This window comes from Ceratotherium simum, chromosome 37, assembly GCF_057802395.1.
Source record: "Ceratotherium simum simum isolate JZ-2026a chromosome 37, ASM5780239v1, whole genome shotgun sequence".
NCBI classification, from domain to species: Eukaryota; Metazoa; Chordata; class Mammalia; order Perissodactyla; family Rhinocerotidae; genus Ceratotherium; species Ceratotherium simum.
In genome coordinates, this window is record NC_141936.1 from 14,377,696 (window position 1) to 14,405,622 (window position 27,927).

The following is a 27,927-nucleotide window of genomic DNA, read 5'->3' on the forward strand; positions in this document are numbered from 1 at the left end:
GGCCCCATAAGCCTTGGTGACTGAAGCTGTTATTCTTAACACAGAGTTAGAATGTTGTAAACATGAAATTTTATACAATAATGGAGTTGAAATTGGAACCAAGTGATGGCGGAAGCTCACAGATTGGCTTGAATTAATACCTTGCTTAAGCAGAATGCAGAAGTACTGATTCCAAGAATTTTATAAGAAGGAAGAAATGAAAATATGTCTGAAAATAAATATAAACTGCCATAGCCGGAACCTACAAAGCCAGGAGCATAACGTCAAAGTAGAATCTGATTGCATTGGCAAGTTTACAATCTGCCTCAGTATTAAATAACATTCTCAGCTTGTGACGCAGTCCAACTCAGTGGCAAACTTTAGCTTGACCTTTTAAGATCTTGGCTTGTTGTGATTTATTCTTCAATCATCGACTCGTGAGCCTAGAAGGACTTCACAAGAGAATCTAACTCGTTTCTGTTTCCTGGCAAAATTACATCTGAGCAAGCCTGAGCATACAGGACATCTAGCCTCTTCTATTTTTTTTAGGAAAGAGATTCCATTTCCCAAAACCCTTATATTCTGGAGAATGAAGCTCATTTCCAATAAAATTCCCATGAGCTTTTATTCAAAAGCTTTGAATTTTTGTTTATAGCTTTTTTTTTAGTTGGTTGAAATTAAGAACAGTTGGTTACTATGCTTCTTGTAGTGCTTTCTCGAAGACTTAAGCAACAGTGGTTTTCAGATTTTTTAATTCTAATACATCACTAAAGATATATTAATTAGTTTTCTGTTGTGGCTGTAGCGAATTACAAAAAACATATCAGCTTAAAACAAAAATTTATTATCTTAACAGTTCTATGAGTGAGAAATTTAACATGTGTCTCACTATCCTAAAATCGAGGCGTCAGCAAGGCTGCATTCTCTTCTGGAGCCTCTAATAGTGAATCCATTTCCTTGCCTTTTTCAGCTTCTAAAGACCATTCACATTCCTTGGCTTATGGCTCCCTTCTTCCATCTTCAAAGCCATCATGGCAGGTTGAGTGTTTCTCACACCATAACACTCTGACACTGACTCTCTTCTGGCCCCCTTTTCTTATGTTTAAGGACCTTTGTGAATATCTTAGGGCTATCCAGAAAATCCAGGATAATCTCCCCTATTTTAAGGTCAATGAATTAGCAACATGAATTTTGTTAGTAACCTTAATTCCCCTTTGCCGTGCAACATAATATAGTTACAGTTTCCAAGGTTTAGGACGTGGACATCTCTGGAAAAAACATTATTCTGCCTACCACAACAGACGACTTTGAAAATGCTTGTTCCTTTTCTTAAGGCTTGTAGTATTACAGATAAACATACACATAAAGACACATATATACACATACATCCAGCCGTAATTTTATGAAAAAAAGATAAAGCAAGGTAAAAATATTCTCCATGCTTTTATTTAGTCAGTTTCAGAATGGCAGTATACTCACGTAATAAAAGTTGATAAAGGGGAGGGACATAAGACCAAGAATAGAAGGCCATGAGAATACTGATGTGATGCTAATGAGGGGTTCCCAGTTATGTCATTAGCTCAGAACTTTCTAATGAAGACATTTTCTCAAGATATTAAGAAAGCCAACCAAATCAGTTTTCTTCTTCAGGCAGAATAACCCAAAGTAGCAAGCAAGTTTGGTAGTCAAAATTCAGATCTCTATGGCTTTTGAAACTTCTCAAAGTACCCTATAGTTCTCATGAGTATAAATGCTGCCAAATAATGAAAAATTTTACAAAAACTCTTCTCTGAAAAATATTTCGTTCTCAGGAAAGGAAAATTTATTTTTCAAAATTAGCTATTTTTAAATGCACTAAGAAAGTAATAGTAACAATAATATAAAAATTGAATTCCACTAAACTCCCCGAGGATTGCTGGCATGGGGTGAGTTTCCTTTGGCTGTATTTGTCACTTCCTGCCCTCCAGAAATAAGACACTCAAATATTACCTTCAGGATTTCTCTTCATATTCCTGTGCCAACTATAATACCCTGTAAATCAGAGATGCTGGCTGCTATAGAATATTGACATAGTAAAGTGTACTGCTCACAAAAGGTCTGTTTATATGGGTAGGAGATTCTTTTCTAAGAGAAAGGCAGCTGCCAACACAATATTTGAAGTACTAATTCTCTGGCACCATTCTTTTATTTTCCAAATTATTGCATCAAGATGAGACTCCTATTTTGACTAACTTTGGACTTTTGTTCACTTTTATTATTTAGTTTTGCCTTAGCTTCTAATAAGCTTTGGGGAATTAAATTTAATACTATATCAAAAAACAAATACTTTTACATCAAACTCTACATAGAAATACCATGAAGCAAAACATGCTATGTAAAGTTGGATTTGTTAGTACATTCTAGGTTGTGTTGAAATAACGACCCCAAAATATTAGTGACTTAAAACTACAAAGGTTTATGTTTTGCTCATGCTAAGTCCTCCATGCATCCAAGTAACTGTCTCAGGCAACCGTTTTCCAAGTAGCGATTTGTTGATCCATGGTCCTTCAAACCGTGGTTCCACTATTAGAATTTGAGTCTTCCTGTATGACTGTCATAGAAGAGGGAAAGAGCACGGGGACATTCATATGGCAATTAAATGCTTTAGCTTTTAAGTGACCCATGCCATTTCTGATCACAACTCCTTGACCTGAGCTAGTTTCATAGTGATGCCTAGTGAAAAGATAATGAAGACTAATTCTTCCAGAAACCTGAAAAGAGAGGAGAAATGCGTATGTGTGAGCACTGCACATCTCTACCACAGCTGTCAAAGGACAAATAAAAATAATTTATCTATGTTTTAGTTTCTTTAAATTTTATCTTTTTTCACATATAATAGAATTGCTATGTTGAAGACAAATTTTCAGTAAGCCCATTGAATATAATGTTTTTCCTCAAAAAGTCGTAAACCACTCTTATGTGCTTTGCAGAAGTGTAGCTCAATGTCGTTTATAACCAATAAAAAATGCTTTTGATTTAGTAAGGCAAAAATTGTCTATTCAGTTCCCATTTAATCTGTCAAAATAACAACTGGCAGTGACAAGGATATGTATATAAAATAATTCCTCCAAATTCTTGTCTCTAGTAGCCACTATGGACAAACAAGCATAATCTTTTGCTGAATACTATCTTTCACAAAGGCTATAAAGAATTTGAATTTCCGGGGACGGTTCAAGTCTGTGTATCTGTGTCATGAAAACAATTTATATTAAAACGTTTTGTATGAAACATCCCTTACATTTAGGCTTCAAATTGCTATATAAAGCAAAATATATGTATCCTGGGTGAAGGCCCTCAAACACCACTATTATTTTACAATGTAAATAAATTTTTTTCTAATATTAAACTTAAATACCTCATATGAGAAGGTTAATTTAACTTATTTTGTTTTGCTTCCAGGGGCAATTGCGACCAACTGATACTGACCACTGCTCTAAACTATCAACGGTGCACATGTCATATGCGCAGTATTGCTCAGGACCATAAGTCATTTACGCCCTGAGTTCTTCTGAGTTTAAAATACCCTCGGCCATTTATTCTTCTTCCTCTTGAGCTGTATTTCACCCAAATGTGTTTTTAAAGATCATTTCCTTGGGTTTATCTCCTGTGCCTGTATTGAGTTTGTAGAATATTGAGCTTAATCCCTCTGTCTGTGTGTTTTCATCTACTGTGGGGGAGTTGATGATATAAACCTGGGCATCAAGAAACATTTTCCTAGAGAACAGGAAGAGAAACCCCTGTTGAGACTGTGTTCTAGTATGATTTCATTTTTACCCCATCCAGTGTCTTTCTTCTCCTAGCTCACCCCACGGCCCATGTGTGTAGAGTACTAGGGTTCCAGTCATGCTTTCTAGCGAGCCTCCATTACCCTTCTTACTCTCCTCTCACAGATTATTAGCTCTCCTGAGTTATATTATATTACATTTTTCCCAATACCATGTAGAGATTGGGGCTTAGAGGAATGCTATCAGAGTTCTGCCTCTTAATTATACTTTCTTATCTGATTAAAACCCCCACAGCCACTAAATCATACCTAACTATTAGGACACTACCACAGAAGCCTTGTTCCCGGTACCATGCATGTTTTATAAACATTTTCAATCATCCTTGCCATAAAAAAATGAGGACTTATGGTAACAAAATAATTATTTGTCTCCTTAAGTGCTTGTCTGTAATTTAGTTTAATGATGCTACACTTTCTTGCGGTCTCTCTAGGCCTCAAGGGCCATTTGTATTGATTTAGCCATTCTGTCTGTCTCAGTAACAAACAACCACATAAAAAACAGCCTGGAAAAGGAACTTTCTTGAAGTGGAAAATCACATTTATCAGTGTAATAGAACTTTTGATTCTTGGTTACGTCTAGGAAAACATTCTAATTCTTTATATATAAATCTTGAACATGCTAAAGAAAGGCAAACTTAATTTGCATGATTGCTAATTTTACCTTTTTAAGATCACCCATAAAACCCCAAATCAACTGATAACAGAGCTTGTCAAGTTATTTTGCTCTAGCAATCTAAGTTTGTTCAAAGTGTTATATTAATTTTGGTTAACATGTAAGAGAGTAGATGAAAAGCTGAATCAAGACAAAATAAAACAAATAAGCTAAGGAGAGGAGAAATCAGCTAATGGAAGGAAACTGCAGATTGTATCTCATGGTTTCTTGTGTAATGGTCTTGGAAAAAAACAATTATTTTAGTATTTTAACATAAAACAGAGTGGTGGCTTTAGCTGTTGATATTGATGATGACATTTATTAAAATTATTACATTTTTCTTAACACACACCATTCTTAGCTTAGTTAACTATATAATGCAAATCCAGCAGGACCAGAATTTGAAATCACAGAGAACCTGTCAGTTAAGGTACTCAAGCACTTCATTGCAACTTATTACCCATGACAGGTTTTTCATTACATTTTTAAGGGGCTGGAATATTAAAGCATTCATTTGGTTCCAGGTATCTAGTTGGAAAATGAATCCAACTATCAATCATGAATAATCCCCATAAGATTATTGCACTGCAAGGAGAGGAAGGGGTCAGAAAATAGTATTCTGTCAAAATTGATAGTACTTTATGCATATATATTATATATAGACATGGCACGCATGCATGAGAAAAAAATCACCTCATGCTTATTTGCAAATAACCAGAGAACCATTTTGGGTCATTTCAAATCATTAGGACCACTAACCATGACTTTAATTAATAACATTAATTCCAGAATCATTCATGGTATGCGTGCTATGTACCAAGAACTGTGCCAGGAACAGTAAATTAATAAAATATGGCACCTTCACTCCATGAGCCAAAAGTCTATTGAAAGAGAAGGACACACAATGATCCCTCAATATTCTCTTGCCCATGTGGAAATTGACAGAGCTCACCTTTGGTTTACCAAATGAGCGTTCTGGGTTTCTCACCAACATAGCCAGCTTGTTTCCCTTGCCGTCATCAAGATTCCTTAAAAGAGCATGCTGCGGATTCTGGACACCTTCCCAAAAATTAATTTCCAAAAGATTTTTCCCATTAGTAGCAAATTTGGACACACAGACAAACAAGATTGCTTTACAGTAAATATAGTTCATTTTGATGTGTACATTCTGTTAATTTTTTGTTAATTACCAGTCTTATTGCTAGAAGCAGCCTGGCCTCAAAAAGAAAATTAAAAATTCAATAAGGAGATCTGGATCATATATTTTTTTGTGTGTGTGAGGAAGACTAGCCCTGAGCTAACATCCGATGCCAATCCTCCTCTTTTTTGCTGAGGAAGATTGGCCGTGGGCTAACATCCGTGCCCACCTCCCTCTACTTTAAATGGGACACCGCCACAGCATGGCTTGACAAGCGGTGTGTTGGTGCACGCCCAGGACCCGAACCTGCGAACCCCAGGCCGCCGAAGTGGAGTGTGCACACTTAACCACTGCACCACCAGGCCGGCCCTGGATCATATTTTTAATAAAATAATGATTTTCTGTGCAATACTGAGAATACTTCTTAATTCTTTCTCTTCTTTTTTATTTTTGCTGAGGAATATTCACCCTGAGCTAACATCCGCTGCCAATCTTCCTCTTTTTGTACGTGAGCTGCCACCACGGCATGACCACTGACAGATGAGTGGCGTAGGTCCCTGCCTGGGAACCAAACCTGGGCCACTGAAGTGGAGCATGCCGAACTTAACCACTAGACCACCAGGGCTGGCCCTTTTCTCTTTTTTTATAGCCAAAAAATAATGCTTTATCTCCTTTCTGGTTTTTAAGGCTAATGTAAATATAATTAATTCATTAAAATGAGTCTTAAAAAAGTTATCAGGGTTCTTTGAGTCAGGCACCAAAAAGAAATGCAGTGGCATCTCATGTAACCCAAAGTTAGGTTCCAAAGCTGGAGTATGAGGTGGGCATTGAGTGTAGGCATTCACCCTTGAAAATTATTCAGGACTATTCCGTGTTTCACACTGTCATAAGGTCTCTATAATTTTGCAATTCATTTATTTTGTTTTGTTTTTTATCCATAAGTAGAAAAGACAGATGTTCCTTTAGATGAGAAGAAATTGTTTGTTGGCTTACATTTCAATGTCTTGGTGTATAAAAAATATATATATTTAAACATTCAAATTGCACTAAGGGTGGCGCACAGAGAGAAACTAACTTAAAAAACAGGCTGCCATCTGCGTGTAAATCTCTTCCAGTCCTCCCCTTCTTCACTCCAGTCTCAGAGGAGGAAGTGTATCCACTTCTAGTCAAGATAATCCCTACCACTTCCTCCCAGATCTCCTTGAATCACTCGTCACTCTCTGTGGCTATATTATATTTCATCTTTGTCTCTCTACCAAATCTTCCCCTGCAGTTCGTGAACGTATGACTCCTCCAGCAAAATTTATCATCTTGCTTTCAGAATTTTTTTAATAATAAGAAAAATTCTGTAAAGAAAAATTCTCAGAAACAGTGGAGAACTTCATCATTTGTATCACAAAGAAGAGAACTGTAAAACCAGAATTCTTTGTCCAGCAAAAATATCGTTCAGGAATGAAGGGGAAATCAAGACATTGTCAGTTGAAGAAGAACTAGGAATTTTTTTTCTAGCAAACCAATCCTTAAAGAATGACTAAAGAAAGTTCTATAGGGCCCGGCGTTAACTCAGTGTGGATCTTCCTGAGGCAAAAAGAGAAGAGGATTGGCAATGGATGTTAGCTCAGGGTGAATCTTCCTCAGCAAAAAAAAAAAAAAAAAAAAAAAAATTCTCCAAGCAGAAAATAAATGATAAAAGAAGGATATTGGAAATTCAAAAAGGAAGAACATGGGAATGTATAAAAATAGAAATGAGAATCTATCCTCATTAGTTTCTTAAATTTTATTTGGTGATTGGAGAAAAATTTTAACATCATCTTATGTAATAATCAATGAATATAGAAGAAATACATAAGACAATTATATTTTTTAAAGTAGGGAAGATAAAAGGATCTAAATGGAAGTAACTTTGCTACACTTTACTCAAAGTGGTAAAATATCAAAGCTAGTAGACTATGGTAAGTTACTGTCAATGGATAATCCTCATTGTTTTGTATCATCCCCTGGAAAGAGTGGTCATTTGAATTTTTTGATCTGCTCCTCTCTCTCCTATGGAGATCGGTGCCACTGGCTGGCTTTTCCCAGCCCTCCTAGAATTCCAGTACATTGCATATTTTCTATGTTGTTCAACATGTATCTAGAAAAAATGTCAGTCTAGCCACTGCTGCAAAAACAGACCCAGGTCCACATGCACCAAAGTCCCAGTGCAATTAATTTCATCTTATCTTTCCCACAAGAAAGGCTTTAGAGAAAAAAATTTAAAGCAAAAATAAAAAAAAGAAGACCCCAAATTATTATATCTTTACTAATTCTTTCTAGGAGTCACAAATTGTTTTTTTCTGTGTTGTCCTAGATAGGATTAAGCTTCTAAATATCTTAGAAAGCTTTGTTATGTAATCAAATTTTAAAAGGACTATTCTTGACCACTTACCTAATCACCATGGGCTCAGATATTGTATTCAACTTTGTACAGAGACTTCCTTATATAAAAACTCAATAGTTTTCATGAGCAGATGAATTGCATCTGAAAGTATTTACCAATAATTTTCACTTTTCTGGGGAACTGGATTATTTTAAGAATTATTTTTCATATCAACTGACATGTAATCAAAATGTGTCTGGCAAGTGTTCAAGGTAAGCAGTAAAAGAATACAAGAGATTAAAAATGGTGAGAAAAAATAATCAATCATATCTAGCATTGAAGGTTCTTTCTTCCTTCCTTCTTTCCTTCCTTTATTCTTTCCTTCCTTCTTTCCTTCTTTCCTTTCTTACTAAAATTTACCTCCCTCCTTTTTGTTTTTAAAGGGCATCGCTACTTGTGAGTGTTTGCCATAATCAAGAATCAGCACCTTGCTTGACTGAACTGTCACTACCTGTCTTGGTTTGCCACCATCCGGAATCAGAAAACTGTTAAAGTGTGCAGACTTCCCACTGTTTACTGAAACGACTTTCTTGTTAACCATGGCAGAATGTCCAGCTCTGAAAATACTCTTCTGAGAACCCCCATGAATTCACCGAGACTCCAGTATAATGCACATTTAGGAGGATTTCTGTGAGTCTTTTAAAATTTGTGGTTTATCACAAATTGCCAAAAACTTGCCTGAAGGGCTGTTTATCAGCACTAAATTATTTCAAGTGCTCTTCCTGTCAAAGCTTTTAATGTTCGGTGCGACTCCTTATGCTAATGTTATATTTATCACTGGTGTATTTCTGCTCCTACGAAACAAAGCACATTCATAAAATCTGAATTTTGCACAAAGGGCGCTTTTTCTTTAACATTGCATTTAAATTGATTCATTCTAAGTATTTCCTCTATATTCCTATAAATCTGATACAGAGACTGTTTGGATGGATCAGTCACTGAAATGAATCAGATAATGCGTTACACATTGAGGCCAAGTAAATGTAACTTACCGCTAGTAAAAATTGATTTAGATGTGTGCGGTTTTTGTACAACATGCAATCTGTTGTGTTTGATCTACTCTTTGGAGGTAGGGGTAGACGTAGTCTATGCACAAACACACTAAATGAATATATGTTTATGCAGGCAAATAAATGATCCTTTTCTCTTCTAGCAGACTCCTAACCCCACCTCTGATTCCAAGCAAGGCCACAAGTTCTGGGTGGAGTTCACCTACACTACCAGGCACAGCCCTTCTACATATAATCCTAACAGAGGTATTTACTGTATAATTTTATTTGATAGAAAAAATGCACAGTTGATCTCTATTCTTACTAAGACCCATCATGTAGGGAGATTGTGTATTCAAATAAATGATTTTGGATACTTTTGAAGACCAAATGCATAGTTGTTCCAAATTTTAAGCATATCCTCTATAAAAGTACATTATCAGGGCCGGCCCCGTGGCTTAGCGGTTAAGTGCGTGCGCTCCGCTACTGGCGGCCCGAGTTCGGATCCCGGGTGCGCACCAACGCACCGCTTCTCTGGCCATGCTGAGACAGTATCCCACATACAGCAACTAGAAGGATGTGCAACTATGACATACAACTATCTACTGGGGCTTTCGGGAAAAAAAAAGGAGGAGGATTGGCAATAGATGTTAGCTCAGAGCCGGTCTTCCTCAGGGAAAAAAAAAAAGAGGAGGATTAGTATGGATCTTAGCTCAGGGCTAATCTTCCTCACACACGCACACAAGAAGTACATTATCAAGTACAGGAGTGTTGTTAAATACAGAATTGTAGAATTGTGTCTAGGTTAAAATGTATACATGCCTCAACCAGTTGGACTGGTTGAACAGTTTGTTCAATTAAATCGCTGAATTAGTCAAAGCAAAGTTCCAGAAAACAGAGTTGTTGACAGTTAAGTTAGTCAAAGTGGTCCAACTGTTTATGTACGTGAACATGTACTATTCACGAAGCAAAAAGCAGAACGACCTTGGAAATTAAATCTTAGTGTCTTGATTGTACAAGTTTTGGAGTATTTTTTTACATACTCCATAAAATTCATTCATAAAATTCTTTTATAAATTGTTGTTTATAAATCTCACAGGAAAGGATTGCCTGGTACCATGGCTATTTGGTGTGATAGCCCCTGAGTACAAGGGAAGGAAATTCAGCTCTGAGGCTCTAAATTATTAGAGGCTGGGTGCCCTGCGTGCCCATCCCAGAATGTTCTTATTAGACAACTGGTTGCCTCATTTAAATAATAAACACTATTATTATACAACTTATTAAGGACTGGAGATGGTCTCCCATATAACATGGAGTCAGTACTAATATTCTTGTGCTAGTCATAAATTTAGTAACCTGCAAGGTCATACAATTAATAAGAGTTCCTATTAATTGTATGAGTGAATAAAATAAGTTTAAAATATAATGCACTTGAATATTCAATCAAAATCATTTTGAGAAATTTAACAAAAAAACTAAAATCCTGTCCCTCTTTCTAAGGTGATTACAATCTATTGATGAAGCCCTGAGTAGGCAATTTTCTTAGTTTAGATCTAGTAAACTACACAAAGACGGGTTTGGGGAGCTTTGAAAGCAAAAAAAAAAGGCATTTCTATTTTCAGTAACTCTAAAAACTTACAAATTTCTGCATTTATAACAACAAAATATTAATGTTTATCTAGTTAAAAAAAAATTTTAACTTTTTTTACAAAATTAAGACCCATAATATTTATTCTTACCCAACGTGATCTACTTTATGTTCCATGTTCAGGACCCCACCCTGTGGTCTGTACAGGATTTGATCCTTTCTCCACCCTATTTCACAGCTTCTCTGATAATGTGAAATAGAAAAAGTGGCAAAGAAGTCATGTAATTTGGGTGTCAAAAAAGTGGAATTTAATTTTTTTTTTTTTTGCGAGGAAGATCAGCCCTGTGCTAACATCTGCCAATCCTCCTCTTTTTCCTCCTCCTTTTTTTGCTGAGGAAGACTGGCCCTGGGCTAACATCCATGCCCATCTTCCTCCACTTTATATGGGATGCCGCCACAGCATGGCTTTGCAAGCAGTGCGTGGGTATGCACCTGGGATCCAAACTGGCAAACCCCTGGCTGCCACAGCGGAGCGCACGCACTCAACCGCTTGTGCCACCAGGCCGGCCCCTTAATATTTTATTCTTATCTTTTATTTATATTCTAATACTTTATTCTTACTTAAGTAATATATCCTTATTTGTTTTTTTTTTTTTTTACTTTTTATTATGATAAGATTTGAGCAGGTTGATTCTCTATGAAAATTGTTCATAGGGTAGAATGCCCTATTTATCATGTTAAATTTATGGAAACAACACTATGATCCTCATAAACTGTCATACTCTCTGAAAGTATGTTATAGTGCTATCAAATATGTTATCTACATTTTTAAAGAGTAAGTTGCCTTTGATTTGATGTAAGAGATGTTTGGTAGAAGAGATGCTACATAATACAGAATGAAGTGTATTTCTATGGAAAATGGGTACTTTAGTATAGAATTTGGAGTTTTATCTGAGGAATATAAACCCCAGGTGTAATAAATCATTTGCAAACTCTGTACTTTCAATACATAAGTATAAGCCCATTTCATCTTTTCTTGTTTTTTGTTTTTGGGTGTATGCGCGTGTGTGTGTGAGTGCATGTGTGTGTAGATTTGGCTTATCTAGTAACCTATCTTCACTTTTTAAGAAAAAGACTCACATGTCCAAGGCAACTTGCTTTTACACTCCTCTGATGTTGTGTCTCTTTGGGTAGAAGATGTTTTTCCCCTTGCTCATGTTTTTATAGTTGTTTTTATCAAGCTATCTGTCATTAAATCGATAGTGAGAGAGATCTTTGGCAATACAAACCTATGAAACACAGATGATAATAATTATGTGTCCAGAGTCCGGAAAACTGGCAAATTGAACAACATCCACAATGGTCAGTTGGGAAATTGAGCCCATTCCTTTAATCATATTAATTTGATATCACTGTGTTTGTTTTCCCCCAGGATGTAGGCTATAAACGCTACTAAATGTTTTATGATTTGAGTTCATGGAAAGAAAATAGGTTAGGTAGCACACAGTCAATATCTTAAAAACCATTGTCAAAGTTTGATTTTCTCTAATCTCTGGCCCAACCTCCAAGGGACTATATTTCATACTGAAGACTTGTTGATAATAGTTTCTTTATTTTTTCAACAACTATTCAGTGCCTCTTAGATGCCAGACTCCATGCAAGATACTTAAAATGCAGCAGAGAACAAGACAATACAATGCCTTCCACCATGCAGCTTTGAGGCTAAAGGAAGGCAGTACGAAATCAATTTATGGGAAAAAAAAGGCAAGAGGAGAGTAGTTGGTCCATACTTATAGTGTTGTGCATGTCCACAAAATTGTTTTCATGGCTCCATATAAATCAGGGAAAACGCTTAGACATTTAATATTAACTCTTTGCTCATCTCTAAGTACTAAATTTAGCCTACTGAACAACCTATAGTTGTGTGTGTAGGGCAGATAAGAGTAGGATAACATGTGATAATACAACCTAGTGAAAATGTTTTTGTTTTTTTGGACAAGACATTATTAAAGTTCAAGTTTAATTATATGGGTATTGACAAGAGCTCTAATTTAAAGAGAGACTTTTCTACAGTTTATAAAGTTGTCATTCCTCCTAAAAAATGTCACAAGAGACATATGTGAGGGTGTCTAAATTCTAATCAATGGAGAAATGGCAAAATCTTTAAAGGGATTTCCTACTTGGCCTACCACTTCTGGGACTATTTTTGAATCCTAATAATCTCCTTCCCCTCTTCTCTCCCTCCAAAAAATTTCAGCAGTACCACCTACCTGCATCTTAAAAACAAAGTTATCTCATTCTCGTCTTAAGTCCTTGGAAGACTTTTATGTCATCTGCTCTAGTTCTATGCTCCTGATTGTCTTGTATTCATTAAAAGGGTCACCCATTTCAGAGGCCTTATTCTGATTAATGAACATCTGAAGGCAATTACTCTTCCCCAAATAAATTTTGAAATGTCAGTACAGTCAATGCTATACGTTTACAAAAATATTTAATTTCCCTTTTGTATATTCATTGCTGTTTCCCAGTTTCTCTTGCATCTGGTCCCTGAAATGTGAAAAGAGATAACATTTATTTCTTTGAAGCCAGGTCTGGCTATAAAATATCCTGCACAGTTGTCCATGCCATCACTTCCCTAGACTACGTAGCTAGAAGCGAAGGATTCCAAGATGGTGGAGTCACATGTTGAAAGGAGTTCAGGTCTCTGAATCACTAGCTCAAGAAGACCTGCCCGGGAAAGCTACCCAACCCTTGTTGGCTTGGGCAAGAGATAAGTTTCTTGAGTTATGCCCATGAGCTTTTGAGGTTTTTGGTTTGTTTGTTTGTTTAGCATCTAACAGGCATTCTCCTGAATAATTCTTTTACATTTTGTTCCCACTCTTTAGACATCTCGTCTTTTGGGCAACGTTTTCAGATGCTAAATGTATCTTCCAAAGGTAACCCAATAGAACGTTCAGAGCTTATGTACGTCATTGTGCAACTGGACTCCAGGGAGGAAGGTCTTCACTCTTGGGGTCTTCATTCCCAAGCCATCCACTCATTAAATACGTAGTTACTGAGTGCTTATTCTGGGCATGCAGAGCACTGCCCTAGATACCATTTCACTAGAAGAATAATTCTGTTACTTCTGTATACACAATTTGCCCTCATGTCTTGTTAACTAATAAATTCAGACTAATTATGCAAACAGATCATTTTATTCAAACTTGCCTGGGATTATACCACGAAACTTTCTTACATTGACTGAAAGTATCTTTTCTCTAATTTTCACCGTAAACCCTCTTCAGTGTTGGTTCTAAGGAACAATGACTTCTTCTTCATTCTGCATAAAGCAATAAGATGGTTCTTATTCTGGTGATTGTCTGACAGTCAAAGCTTCTTGGGGCAGAACAACCAGAAATATCTTAACTGCATCACTCAGCGTCTTTGTGCCTCCTGAGGTTGATACTGCAGACCATCGTTCTGTGTCATTTCAGACGTCGCTCCTGGATTGTGCACTTCAGACCACTGGACACAAGCCAAGCCATTATAAGTCAGGGGCTGTGCCAATAATGCTCAAGCTGAAGTAGAGTTGCAGAGGCTTGATCAACTTGTTTTTCACTTTTGGTGGACTTTTATTAAAGTTACTGATTTTGCTTAAAGAGTATGATAATAGCTTGGGGAGCATAATACTTTTTATTATTTTCAGTCTTTTTTTCTTTTTTTTTTTTTTTTTTTACTTCATACTGCTTTGTAAAATAGACAAGCAAACAACATCCCCACCCCAGTACCTTTGCATACTCTAAAAATACAGAGTTTCTTTTGTTTATTCATTAAAGAGGGTTGACCTTCCATGAAAGAGGGTAGAATTAACTTGGTGAATTTTGTAAAGTGCAATCATTCAAACTAGAGTTAAGTCAGCCTGTAAGTTTATACAAATCATTTCCATCAGATTTAGAATTCATTTTTCAGTCATTTGATGACTACATGACTGTCTCTGGCAAAAAAACACAGCTAACATTAATGAGTTAGCCAAATTTTACTGATCCTAACCCTACTTACATCACATCGAACTTTGGATCACACAAACCAACCCCTCATATGATTTAGGGATTAATGCCATCTTTTTATAGTTTCCCCTGCCCGTCATCCGGGGTTTTCTCTGCCTAGAATGTTCCCTTTTTTCTCACCACGCTGAGGTCTTCTGTGACATTGGTGATGAGCATGGCAGGGATAACATTTACCAGGGCTTGCAAAACTGCAAACTTCAAATATGAAAACCACTCTGCTATTTCCTGTCTTCACTAAGTAAGTGCCAATCTGCATTATTTTCTTGCTTGATCACAGACAAAGTAACAGAGCAATGGGATACCCACTTCTCAGGATTTCCCTCCCTCAGCTTATGAGTGGCCTCTCCTTGGAGGATCTTCTCATGCCAATCTGTCCCTGAGGCTCCTGGTACAAGCCTTCTCTTCTCCTGCCTGTCTCCACACACCTGCTTCTCTCTTGCCCTGTTCTCTATTCGTAAATGTGTTTGTTATAACCAAAAACTGCTCTGTTTCGGCTGGAACCCAAATTCTATCACTAGCTCAGCAACTAACATACTGATTTTCTTTTTTTTCATAGCAACTATCCTTTCATGGATTATAAATCCTGTGTTGTAATGAGCCACGTGCATGACTTTTCACTCTTAAAATTCAAACCTTAGGCTGTGAAGGGATTATCTGGTAGCCTGTTCAACATGTGAATGCCACTGCTCCACTCTCAGCTGTTCCATTCAAAGATCTGTTGCTCTTGGGTGAAATACTTGCATTTTTGACAAATGCCTGATAATTCAAGTGATTCAAGCCTCCTTCTTTTAGATACAATGCTAGCTGCAATACTAATATTGTTGACTGTTTGGCATATAATATGAAATTGAATTAATCATTTCTATGAGTAATTTTTTTTTTTTAGTAACAATGCCTTTGCCTGACTGGCTACCCTGTTATTTGATGTGGATACATTTAGGATCCTTTTGTAATCCTGGTGGATTGGTCCTTTTATCATTGTGTAACGTATCTCTTTATCCCAGCCATCTTCATTGATCTGAATTTTACTCTATCTTTTAATTGGTGTATTGAAATAGTTTACATTTAAGGCAATTTCTCATATGTCAAGGCTTAAGTCTGCCATTTTATCATTTATTTTCTGTTTCCTCTGTTTCTAATTTCTTTGTTTCTCTTTTCTTGCCTTCCTTAGGGTTTCTTGAACATTTTTCAGGAATCCACCTTATTAATTTATAACATTTTTTAATATGTCACTTTGTATGGTTTATACAGTGTGTATAGTTTGTCACTTTGTATACTGAGAAGGCAGTAGAACATAAGTACAAACCTAGAAAGCTAGCAAAAGGGTCCAAAAGAGAAGAACTCCAGTTGTAGAGGGATGTTAGGATGAACCAAAATGTCTAATGGAGTTTCGGTTAGTGTTTTGCTGATTTGGCTGCATAATCTTGGATCATCTCTTTATAAGAGAAATTTATATCATTTTCTAGAAAGAAAATGGTAAGAAAATCATATAATTTTTATGGATGGTCAAATTTTGTTTTTATTTTTTATTATTTATGTCATGCAGATTTTAAAATTGTTATCAGATTGGGGCGGACTTCTGTCAAGTTTCTGTCATATCTGTATGATTTCAGGGATTTTCAAGTTTCCCTCTGCAGTGTCCAATGTTGATTACTGTTGTTCAAACATTCCATGAATTTGTGTATAATCAGTAAGAAGATTAAATCTCCCAGTATTTATATATGATTCATGTCTCTTCATTAATTACATTATCAAAAATTCCAAGAAACTATTAACTAATTCTATTAAAAACATATCTTTCTTTTCATGAATTACGACTTTTGGTGTAATCTGTATATGTTTTGGCTCTCCATATGAGAATCATTTCTATTGATTTCAGTGCTCATCTTTATCACTTTTGTTTCATATTTCATTAATTTTTATCAAAATTTTCTTCTAACTCTTTAATCAATAAATTTAAATTTGACAAAGAAGATATGCATTATATATACCCAAGCCAAATAACTGTAATTTCTCCATAAAATTCTCTTAAACATCTTTTCAAATTGGATATAAAATGATGTATTCAAGCTTTATTAAGTATCTCATTTCTATTAAAAATGTATTATGGATTTTTAATTGAATATGCTGCCTTAGTAAGACTATTCCTGAAAGTGGAAAATTTTACTCTCAACTAAGCTTTGATGAGAAAACAACTCTCTGCTTGTAATTTTAAACTTCGGATTTTGTGAAATATTTTCCTCGGACTAGCTTCCAGCTCCATGTATTTTATAATTTTATTTATTTATTTTTTTCCCCCAAAGCCCCAGTAGATAGTTGTATGTCATAGCTGCACATCCTTCTAGTTGCTGTATGTGGGACGTGGCCTCAGCATGGCCGGAGAAGCGGTGTGTTGGTGCGCGCCCGGGATCGAACCCGGGCCGCCAGCAGCGGAGCACGAGCACTTAACCGCCAAGCCACGGGGCCGGCCCGAGCTCCATGTATTTTAAAACTATTCTTCCTCCTTCTCTTCCTTCATATTTGCAGTACTGGATCCCCTGATTCCCCTCCATAATGCAATGCAGCCTTGACTATACATCTTTGCTTTACGTCAACAGGTGTGTGGGGCATGATGGACAGTAAGAGTATTCCTGGAAGCTGTTCCCAGCTAGTGCACAGAGGTTACTGGCACCACATAAAAACACCCCACTACACAGAAATTAAGTCTCTCTAATTCAGCTTCCCCTTAACTGTGTCTGCAAAATGCCATGACCAACCAAAAAACAGAGAATTTAGATTGGAAAGTGACAGTTGTCTTATTTAAATGTGCACAAAATATATTACTTTTGAGAACATTATGTCAACATATGACCATGTGAACACACAAACTAGGGCCTTTCCTAGAGCCCTGGAAAAAGCCACACAAATGAAGGACCCTGAAGCTTATTCTTTATTCATTTCACTGTAAACCTGACTGTGGTAGGCAGAACTCTAATATTGTCCCTCCAAGATTCTCAGCCACTGATGTACATACCTTCTCTCACTTAATTAGTACACTAATCCAGGTACTTCAGTGAACGGATTTTACAGATGTAATTAAGGTCTTAAATCAGTAGACTTTGAGATAGGGAGATTATCAGGGTGTGCCTGACACTTGACTTCATTACACGGGCCCTTTAAAAGCAGAGAGTTTTCTCTGGCAGGCCATAGAAGAGAAAGTCAGAGAGACATGCACTAGCTGGTCTGAAAGAAAGTGTACATAGGTTGTAAATTATCTATGGGGGGGTCACATGGCAAGTAATTGCAGGCATCTTTTAGGTGCTGGGAGCCATCTCTAGCCATCAGCTAGAAGGAATATGGAATCTCCAACCTGCTGCTTCAGTGAAATAAATTCTGCTTTGATCAACATCAATGAACTTGGAATAGGACCCTGAGCCCAGATGAGACTGCAGCCGAGACTGACACCTTAATTTCATCCCAGTCGGATTCTGAGCAGAGAATCCAGCCATGCCGTGCCCAAATTTCAGACCTACAGAAACTGTGAGATAATAAATTTGTGTTATTCTAAGTTGCCAAGTTTGTGGCAATTTGTCATGCAGCAATAAAAAAACTATTAAAATGCCTTTCTTGGCAGGAGTTAGGTCTAGGAGGTAGATTATAAGTTGGCAATATCCTAGGTCATACGAGCAAAACCAGGATGTGAGAGAGAATGCGTAACAAAACGAGACAGAAGGGGTTTTATTCACCACAAGGACATTTGGTCTAGGGAACAGTGACAGGTCTAAAGGGAGACACAGGGTGAATCGAGGACCGGATTCACCTTCCCAGGGATGTGGCACAGCTGAAAGGTCACAAGTCAGGAGTGCTGGCTTTCAGAAGGCAGAGCATTGAGAGGACTGCATTTCATGAGAAAGTATAAGGGTTCTTTGGGCACAGCCTGAATGGACATTTGAAGATGCAAAAATAATGAGCAAGTCAAAAGTAAACATTGTTCTGTGTGGTTTGCACATAGACTCTCCAGCTTTCCCCACAAAATCTTTGCTAAAATCTATATTGCTTGAAGGTGATTTTACTGTAAGAGGATGCTTTATGGCAAAGAGGACTGAATTTGGTTTCAAGGTTGAGATGGGGCCAGGACAGAGAGGCATGAGGAGGTAGTTGCACCCACGAAAGAACTGTTCTTGGACAAGGATGCTCTAGGAGTCAGCTAACTTCAATCATGACCTCCAGTTGAGAGCGAAAAAGAACTGTGAGTAAAATATTCATGATAATCACATGTAACTGTAAATGTCTGAGAAAGAAAGACATGCTGTGAGATCAGAGGTGCCATAGGGAAACAAGGTGGCATTTGTTTGATGAATTCTTCAGGGTTCAGGGTCTGAAACTCTGCTTTCATCTCAAAAGCTTGGTTTATTCAGCAGACGAAGAGGGGATGAATCTCTAGAAAGGAGTAGGGGAGGGACATACACAGTAATCAAACTCCCTGGAAATATATGTACACAAGAATGCAAATTTACAATGAGAAATGTAGTGCCAAGAGCACGGGGATATTTCTGTTGGTATGGCCAGCACTGTTCTCTTCCCATAAGCAGATCTAAATGGAAAGATGAACTGTAAAGGGAAGGTACCTTGAGAAGCTTGGAATTAGAGCAAAGGAGGTTGAGGTGATGTTTTCAATGTTTAATAGCATCAAGCTCTGATGGCGATATCAGGGGTACACCTGCCCCTCCACCTAGAGTTACACTTTTCTCTTCCCAGTACTCCTCATGCTATATTTTCTGACTAAATAGATAAGCACTGGCATTGAGAATATCCTTCCAACATGATATCCTCCTCACTGTAATCATGCATGTAGTATAGTATTTATCACATTATATTATTAGATAATAGGCTTACTTAGACCCTAAAGTCTTTGAGGTAGGGGCCGACCCTTAGTAATTTTCATAATCCCAGCAGCTAGCATAGTCCTTGACACAGATCCTCAGTAAATGGTTATGAATTAGTAGCTGATAATGAACGAATACATAAATAAATGAAGTCTATGGGTGACATTTAATACACGTCATAATCTTTTTCTCTTTTCCTCATCTTCTGTAATCTTGATAGGGCTAAGTGTGCTTACTTCATTTTTTCATTAATCAAACACTAGTAAAGTTAATATCAGTTCTAGGAAGATTCTGCAAATGTGCTTGGTAACTTTTCATTTCAAAGGCAATAGCAAACATCTTTGTTCTACCATCTTTAAAGTGTTCTTTAAGTGTTAAGGAGTTGAAAAATGAACAAGAGTTATCCCTGAGTTATTCCCCAAGTCTTTAAAAGAACCCCAGGATTTGCCATTACCTACGGTCAAAAGAGAGAACAAGGCATGTGTCGCTCATTACTCTCCATTAAGAGGAGGTGCATTCCAGACACTGCCACCCATGCGAGAAGTGGTGTCTTAGCCATTCTGTCCACAGATATTTGTGGAATATCTATTGCGCACACAGCACTGAGTTAGATCTTTTGGGAAACTATAAAAATGAATCAGATATCACTACTACCCTTAAAAGACATATTTTACAAAAGGAGAGATATATCTGTATAAACAACTAAAGAGTAGTTCAACCCCGTTGAAATCTACTTCCATTTAACTAGATCATCATTCAAGATAATGCAAAATTAAGGCATTTTAAACAAAGATAAAGAAAGTTTATGACTCACAGACAGAAGGAACTACTAAAGAATATACTTCAGTAAGAAAGAAATTGAATCTATAAAGAAAGAGTGTCATGTAAGCAGATATAACAAAGAAAGAAATTGGTAAACTTACTGACAAACCTAAGTCAGAACTGCTTGGGGAAAAGTAATGACTAAGGAGAGGGAGGAGTTAAAAATAAGTTGGAACTAAAATATCAGACTGAAGTCCAAATGTATCCATAATTAAAATAAATCTTGAAAGAGTAAATTATCTTTTACAAGAAAGCAATTCTCAGTTTTGACTTTAAAAACAATCTAGCTATACACTGTTTATGAGACATATCTAAAATAAGTTAATTCACAAATATTAAAAGACAAAATCGTCCCATTTGCAACAACATGGATGGGCCTGGAGGGTATCATGTTCAGTGAAATAAGCCAGAAAGAGAGAGACAAACACTGTATGATCTCACTCATATGTGGAATATAAACAAACACATGGACAGAGAAAACTGTATGGTGGTTACCAGGGGCAATGGGGGTGGTGGGTGGGCACAAGGGGTGAAGGGAGACATATATATGGTGATGCACTAATAAAAATGTACAACCCAAAATTTCACAATGTTATAAAGTATTAAAACATCATTAAAAAAAAGTTAAGAGGTAAAAATAAGATGTAAAACAAATCTTGTGTATTAATATTAACATTAGATAAAAATAAACTTTATTATGGATAAGGAATTTTCCAATTTAATGATAAAATGAACAGTTCATCAGAAAACTTTAATTTTGAACATGGATACCATATAATCCTAAAATACATATGCAAAAATTGACAGAATTATGATTAATAGTTGAGACACACAATCGGTATATATATTAACGTAACTCTCGGAAACGTGACAGATTAAATGGTAAAGTGGTAATAAAAATAAAGAAGTTTTAAACAGCACAATTAATAAGCTTCATTTAAAGGAAATATACCAAATCTGCCTGTAAGTTTTAAAGAACTCAAATTATTTTTAAAAGTGCATGGAACCTTTACAAAAAAAAAAAAAAGATTTTAATATACCACTCTCAGGAACATGGAAAATCAAGCAGAAACAAAGCTAGTAAGGATATAGACGTTTTGAATAACATAATTAATAAGTTTGACTGAAAAGAAATATAAAGGACAATTCACCTGTTAGAGAACACATTATTTTCAAAGACATGGAACCTTCACAGAAGTCACTTATCTCCACCACTGACTTCACCCTCAAAGTCTCATCTTATAGTACGTTTGCTTACAACATATGTGCACTTGGAGATTCTGTTGCCAACGATAATTCAGTATCTCTAATGTATCATTTGATCTACAGAAATCATCTCTTCCACCTGGCTTCCCACTTTCTGTTTGTTTTATTATAGTCCTCCCAGTTGTCATATCTCTTGGCCCACTCCTGTCTCTTACCATCAATCTCCATCTATAATCCATTTTGATTCTTAATACTTTATCATATTTCACAATGTATGTCAGATATAACCTTCCTTTGTATTCTAACTACTTCCACCCTGCCATGGAATTTCAACAGGTTAGCCATTTCTCTCTCTGGATTTCATCTCCTCATTCCATCTTGCATTAAGCTACCAAGTACATCTTACTAGAACTTTTTCATCATGCCATTTATTTGCTCAATACATGCAGTGGTTTCCAGTGCTTATGGTACTTAGATTGGACTCGAGCATTCAAAAATATCCAGTAATTCCACAAGTGACCTCTCAAAGTTCATATTTTGTAATCATCCTATAAGAATATTTTCCCCAGAGAGGCATAACCATGTAACTGCCCCTGCTATGCATAGAATATGCGTTTCTCTCTTTGATTCTGTTCACGTCAATTTTTTTCCCACTGTCGGTATATTTCGTCTCTCCATCCATTTTTCAAGGCTTAAGTTTCTACTTGAGGCATTCTCTAAATACTTCCTCCAAGGGATATTACTACCTTCTCAACTCTTCCAGCACTTATCATTGATATTATAAGTCTGTGACTTCTTCCAAGTCTATAGTGTGATGTCTTATATTTTCTTATTCAAAATCTTATTCCATAAGTTTTCTCATTGATTCTGTATTTAAGAGGAGGAAATTATAAATGGTAAAGCAAAGAATGTTAGAGCTTAAGGGCATAGCTTCCTTCATTTAATGAGTACCTATAATGGCTACTCTCACAAACCTGGAATTATGAGCATGACATTGTCTCTGCATTCATGGATTTCACAGACTGGTGGCAGAGAAATCTAGGACACAAATAAGCAAAAACATAACAACTTGAAATAAAAATTGTAGGAGTCAAGATGGCGGCGTAGGCAGACTCGGAACTCACCTCCTCCCGTGGACACAGCCAATTTACAACTACTCGTGGAAAATTACCCCTGAGACAGAACTGAAAACTGGATAAGAGGAACTCCTGCAACAACGGACAATCCTAACTGAGGTGGAAGAGGCAGAGACTCCCTTCTGGAGAGGAAAAACGCCGCCTTCACAAGCCGCCAGCGTCACGGCCGCCGGGAGCAGCTCACAGGTACGCAGCCTCCCTGGAGGCGCGGGGCCCTGAGCCGGGGAGCGCCCCCGCTGTGGGCATTTTGTGGACCCAGCACAATCGACACCAGCAGCATAATATCTGACTGTGCCTGCTACTAAAGCATTGGGGAGCACCCCCAGAAAACCCGGTTCACAAAGAAACTAAAACTGGCTCTTAAAGGGCCCACGCACAAACTCACCCGTTCCAGAAAGCATCCTAAAATCACCAGAAAGAAAGGTGCACAGTGCTTCGGTGACAAGAGACTCACCTAATAGGCCCTGAGTGCATCTCGGTGAGGGGTGAGACCTCTCCAGGGACTGGGACATTGGCGGCGGCCATTGTTGTGGCCTGGTGTGAGCGTGCTGACACAGACGCCATTGGAGTTTTCCCGGAGACCTGCTAGCCCAGGGTCTGCACCACCCGCTAGAGCACCGATTTAATCCAGCTCAGCCAGGGCAGGCAGCCCACCCTAGAGACTGGCCCCACCCAACAACAAGCCCTCAGGCAACGTGTGGGCCTGCATAGATTGGTGACTGGATTCTCTGCAGCCTGGCAACTGAGCTGACTTGAGCGGAGCAGGGTGTGCATAAGGAGCGGGTGGAGAGTGTGGGGTGGTGGCAGAGTGTGTGGGGCTCCCGCCGTGGAGAGACTGGGTCCACTTGGGGAGGTCGGGGCGCTCACACGGGGCAGGACTGTGTTGACTGTGTGTGTGGACCTGTGGGCAACAGGGCTTGTCAGCTGCAGAAGACTTGTGCTTCTCAAAGACCCACATAGGAGGTTTGCCCCACCTTCCAAAGCCTGAAACAATTGGGTGCTCCTGTGCCTGAGGGCAGCCCCACCCAGCTGCAATCCTCTGAGAGCTGACAAGAGACCTAATAGGCTAGAGGTTTACAGCAATTCTAAGGCCCTGAGCCTAACAACCTGCCACACTGGGGGCCTACTCACTTAAAAGAAATACTGCAACACAAATGTGGTATTAGAATTTACAGCCAACTGTGCTGGGGCTCCCCACACCTGATAAAGAGACTGAAGGGCCCACAACAACTACAAGCAGCTGAGCATTACAACAGCTGGCCAGGAGCATAACTCAGCCTCTCTGGGCACCTATAGGGAGAGCTAACAGGCCACAATAGAAGGACACACGTAGCCCACATAGGGGCCACCCCTGGAATATTGAGAACTGAGGGAAGCACACTGGAAGCCTCCTAAGCCATCACTTACATAAGGTCACCTATCCAAGAGCAGGAGACGTAGCTGACCTACCTAATACATAGACACAAGCACAGGGAAAGAGGCAAAATGAGGAGGCAAAAGAATACATTCCAAGTAAGGGAACAGGACAAAACCCCAGAAAAGGAACTAAGTGAAACAGAAATGAGCAACCTACCTGACAGAGAGTTCAAACTAAGAGTGTTAAGGATGCTCACTGATCTGGGGAGAAGAATAGATGAACTCAGTGAGAATGTCAACAAAGAAATGGAAGATATAAAAAAGAACCAATCAGAAATGAAGAATACAATACTGGAAATGAAAAACTCATTAGAGGGACTCAAAAGCAGAGTAGAGGATACAGAAGAACGGATCTGTGAGCTGGAAGAAAGACTAGTAGAAATTACCCAAGGTGAACAGGTAAAAGAGAAAAGAATTAAAAAGAGTGAGGACAGTCTAAGGGACCTCTGGGACAACATCAAGCGCACTAACATCCGTGTTATAGGTGTCCCGGAAGGAGAAGAGCGAGACAAGGGGGCAGAGAATCTATTTCAAGAAAAAATAGATGAAAACTTCCCTAACCTAAGGAAGGAAACAGACATCCAGGTACAGGAGGCACAGAGAGCCCCAAATAAGATAAACCCAAAGAGGCCCACACCAAGACACATCATAATCAAAATGTCCAGAATTAAAGATAAAGAGAGAATCCTAAAAGCCGCAAGAGAATGTCAAGTTACATACAAAGGAAACCCCATAAGGCTATCAGCTGACTTCTCAGCAGAAAACTTACAGGCTAGAAGAGAATGGCACGATATATTTAAAGTGCTAAAAGGAAAAAACTTACAGCCAAGAATACTCTACCCAGCAAGGTTATCGTTCAAAATGGAAGGAGAGATCAAAATTTTCCCAGATAAGCAAAAATTAAAGGAGTTTGTCACCAAGAAACCAGTGTTACAAGAAATGTTAAAGGGACTGATTTAAGGGGAAAAGAGAAGACCACAAATAGGAGAAATTATCTATTTCCACGATTAGAATGTAATGGATACAAATGCACAAAAAAGAGGTTAGATATGATATAAAAAACATAAAAGGAGGGAGGAGGGTAGTTAAAGAGTACAGCTTTCAGACAGAGGTCAAACTAAAGTGACCATCAATTCTGTATAGAAGAAGTAAGGAAAAGAGAAGGACTACTAAAACACTGAGGGAAAAAAAAAAAGTTAAAAAATGGCAATAAGTACATACTTATCAATAGCTACTTTAAACGTCAATGGACTAAATGCTCCAATTAAAAGGCATAGGGTGGCTGACTGGATAAAAAAACAAAACCCATATATATGCTGCATACAAGAGACACACTTCAGACCTAAAGACACTCACAAACTGAAAGTGAAGGGATGGAAAAAGATACTCCACGCAAATGGCAATGAAAAGAAAGCTGAGGTAGCAGTACTCATATCAGACAAAATAGACTTTCAAACAAAAACGGTAAAAAGAGACAAAGAAGGGCATTACATAATGATCAAGGGAACAATCCAACAAGAGGATATAACACTTGTAAATATCTACGCACCCAATGTAGGTGCACCTAAATATATAAAGCAATTATTAACAGACATAAAAACAGAAATAGACAGTAACACAATAATAGTAGGGGACTTTAACACTCCACTTACACCAACGGATAGATCATCCAAACAGAAGATAAATAAGGAAACATTGGCCTTAAACGACACACTAGAACAGATGGACCTAGTAGATATATACAGAGCATTCCATCCCAAAACCGAAGAATACACGTTCTTTTCAAATGCACATGGAACATTCTCCAGGATTGATCACATATTAGGCCACAAAACAAGTCTCCATAAATTTAAGAAGATTGAAATAATACCAAGCATCTTTTCTGACCACAACGGTATGAAACTAGAAATCAACTATAGGAAGAAAATCAGAAAAGCCACAAATACATGGAGATTAAACAAAATGCTACTGAACAACGACTGGGTTAACGAAGAAATCAAAGAAGAAATCAAAAAATACCTGGAGACAAATGAAAATGAAAATATGACATGCCAGAATTTATGGGATACAGCAAAAGCGGTTCTAAGAGGGAAGTTTATAGCGATACAGGCCTATCTCAACAAACAAGAAAAATCTCAACTAAACAATCTAAAAATGCACCTAAAGGAACTGGAAAAAGAAGAACAAACAAAGCCCAAAATCAGTAGAAGAAGGGAAATAATAAAAATCAGAGCAGAAATAAATGAAATAGAGACCAAAAAAGCAATAGAAAAAATTAATAAAACCAAGAGCTGGTTCTTTGAAAAGATCAACAAAATAGACAAACCTTTAGCTAGACTCACCAAGAAAAAAAGAGAGAAGGCACAAATAAGTAAAATCAGAAATGAAAGAGGAGAGGTTACAACAGACACCTTAGAAATACAAAAGATTATAAGAGAATACTATGAAAAACTATATGCCAACCAATTCGACAATCTGGAAGAAATGGATAAATTCTTAGAATCATACAACCTTCCAAAACTGGATCAAGAAGAAGTAGAGAATTTGAATAGACCAATCACCAGTAAGGAGATCGAAACAGTAATCAAAAACCTCCCCAAAAATAAAAGTCCAGGACCAGACGGCTTCCCTGGTGAATTCTACCAAACATTCAAAGAAGACTTAATACCTATCCTTCTCAAACTCTTCCAAAACATTGAGGAGGGGGGAAAGCTCCCTAACTCATTCTACGAAGCTGACATTACCCTGATACCAAAACCAGACAAGGACAACACAAAAAAAGAAAATTACAGGCCAATATCACTGATGAACACTGATGCGAAAATCCTCAACAAAATACTAGCAAATCGCATACAACAATACGTTAAAAAGATTATACACCAGGATCAAGTGGGATTTATTCCAGGGATGCAGGGATGGTTTAACATTCGCAAATCAATCAACGTAATACACCACATTAATAAAATGAAGAGCAAAAATCACATGATCATCTCAATAGATGCAGAGAAAGCATTTGACAAGATCCAGCATCCATTTATGATAAAAACTCTGAATAAAATGGGGATAGAAGGAAAGTACCTCAACATAATAAAGACCATATATGAGAAACCCACAGCTAATATCATCCTCAATGGTGAAAAACTGAAAGCTATCCCTCTAAGAACAGGAACCAGACAAGGATGCCCACTGTCACCACTCCTATTTAACATAGTATTGGAAGTCCTAGCCAGAGCAATCAGGCAAGAGAAAGAAATAAAAGGGATCCAAATTGTAAAGGAAGAAGTGAAACTGTCACTATTTGTAGATGACATGATTTTATATATAGAAAACCCTAAAGAATCCACCAGAAAACTTTTAGAAGTAATAAACGAATATGGTAAAGTTGCAGGATACAAAATCAACATACAAAAATCAGTTGCATTTCTGTACACTAACAACGAAGTAGCAGAAAGAGAAATTAAGAATACCATCCCATTTACAATTGCAACAAAAAGAATAAAATACCTAGGAATAAACTAAACCAAAGAGGTGAAAGATCTGTACACCGAAAACTATAAAACATTGCTGAAAGAAATTGAAGAAGACACAAAGAAATGGAAAGATATTCCATGCTCTTGGATTGGAAGAATTAACATAGTTAAGATGTCCATACTTCCTAAAGCCATCTATAGATTCAATGCAATCCCTATCAAAGTTCCAACAACATTTTTCACAGAAATAGAACAAAGAATCCTAAAATTCATATGGAACAACAAAAGACCCTGAATAGCTAAAGGAATCCTGAGAAAAAAGAACAAAGCTGGAGGTATCACACTCCCTGATTTCAAAATATACTACAAAGCTATAGT

At 37.4% G+C, this 27,927-nt stretch overlaps 1 long non-coding RNA gene across 1 annotated transcript in view; it reads right to left on the reverse strand.

Annotated features, from left to right (window-relative positions):
- Positions 1-23,262, reverse strand: part of LOC147912308 (uncharacterized) — a 162,909-nt gene extending 139,647 nt beyond the window's left edge. The window contains exon 1 of the long non-coding RNA XR_015550050.1: positions 23,118-23,262. This is a non-coding gene — a long non-coding RNA (uncharacterized LOC147912308). The remainder of the gene's footprint in view (positions 1-23,117) is intronic.
- Between the last annotated feature and the right edge of the window lie 4,665 nt (positions 23,263-27,927).